Consider the following 2,108-nt stretch of genomic DNA (forward strand, 5'->3'; position numbering starts at 1 on the left):
TCACGAATCTGGGCCTAATTCTCCGTAGGTAACTCAGAAAATTATGCCAATTTACGTGAGTGATCCTCGAGATATGTACGCAACTTTCATTCAATTTGGAAATTTTCATTTGAGCAAGTCTGGTGCTTCAATAAAATCCATCTTTACGGATCGTTCTGTTTTGACAGATTCTGCCTTTTATTTCGCATTGCCTCTTTTGCTATGTTGGATGAATTTCTTTGATCCATTAATGTCCAGTAGCTTTATGCAATGTCCGGAAGTGTTAAGAATGATTGTGTCACCTCTGAACATGTTAATTTTTATTGTCCACTAACCCTCTAATGAGTTGTTTCGAGTTTGGTGTGGAGGAAGTTTTCAAGGATCAAGAGAGGAGTATGATGCAATATGATCAAGGAGAGTGAAAGCTCTAAGCTTGGGGATGCCCCGGTGGTTCACCCATGCATATTCTAAGAAGACTCAAGCGTCTAAGCTTGGGGATGCCCAAGGCATCCCCTTCTTCATCGACAACATTATCGGAGTTCCTCCCCTGAAACTATATTTTTATTCCGTCACATCTTATGTACTTTGCTTGGAGCGTCGGTTTGTTTTTGTTTTTGTTTGCATAAAATGGATCCTAGCATTCACTGTGTGGGAGAGAGACACGCTCCGCTGTTGCATATGGACAAATATGTCCTTAGGCTTTGCTCATAGTATTCATGGCGAAGGTTGAATCTTCTTCGTTAAATTGTTATATGGTTGGAATCGGGAAATGCTACATGTAGTAATTTTAAAATGTCTTGAATAATTTGATACTTGGCAATTGTTGTGCTCATGTTTAAGCTCTTGCACCATATACTTTGCACCCATTAATGAAGAAACACCTAGAGCTTGCTAATTTGGTTTGCATATTTGGTCTCTCTAAAGTCTAGATAATTTCTAGTATTGAGTTTTGAACAACAAGGAAGACGGTGTAGAGTCTTATAATGTTTACAATATGTCTTTTATGTGAGTTTTGCTGCACCGTTCATCCTTGTGTTTGTTTCAAATAAATCTTGCTAGCCTAAACCTTGTATCGAGAGGGAATACTTCTCATGCATCCAAAATCCTTGAGCTAACCACTATGCCATTTGTGTTCACCATACCTACCTACTACATGGTATTTCTCCGCCATTCCAAAGTAAATTGCTTGAGTGCTACCTTTAAAATTCCATCATTCGCCTTTGCAATATATAGCTCATGGGACAAATAGCTTAAAAACTATTGTGGTATTGAATATGTACTTATGCACTTTATCTCTTATTAAGTTGCTTGTTGTGCGATAACCATGCTTACGGGGACGCCATCAACTATTCTTTGTTGAATATCATGTGAGTTGCTATGCATGTCCGTCTTGTCCGAAGTAAGAGAGATCTACCACCTTAATGGTTGGAGCATACATATTGTTAGAGAAGAACATTGGGCCGCTAACTAAAGCCATGAATCATGGTGGAAGTTTCAGTTTTGGACATATATCCTCAATCTCATATGAGAACACTAATTGTTGCCACATGCTTATGCATTAAAGAGGAGTCCATTATCTGTTGTCCATGTTGTCCCGGTATGGATGTCTAAGTTGAGAATAATCAAAAGCGAGAAATCCAAAATGCGAGCTTTCTCCTTAGACCTTTGTACGGGCGGCATGGAGGTACCCCATTGTGACACTTGGTTAAAACATGTGTATTGCGATGATCCGGTAGTCCAAGCTAATTAGGACAAGGTGCGGGCACTATTAGTATACTATGCATGAGGCTTGCAACTTGTAAGATATAATTTACATAACTCATATGCTTTATTACTAACGTTGACAAAATTGTTTCATGTTTTCAAAATAAAAAGCTCTAGCACAAATATAGCAATCGATGCTTTCCTCTTTGAAGGACCTTTCTTTTACTTTTAATGTTGAGTCAGTTCACCTATTTCTCTCCACCTCAAGAAGCAAACACTTGTGTGAACTGTGCATTGATTCCTACATACTTGCATATTGCAATTATTATATTACTCTATGTTGACAACTATCCATGAGATATACATGTTATAAGTTGAAAGCAACCGCTGAAACTTAATCTTCCTTTGTGTTGCTTCAATACCTT

This window comes from Lolium rigidum, chromosome 1 (assembly GCF_022539505.1).
Source record: "Lolium rigidum isolate FL_2022 chromosome 1, APGP_CSIRO_Lrig_0.1, whole genome shotgun sequence".
Lineage (NCBI taxonomy): Eukaryota > Viridiplantae > Streptophyta > Magnoliopsida > Poales > Poaceae > Lolium > Lolium rigidum.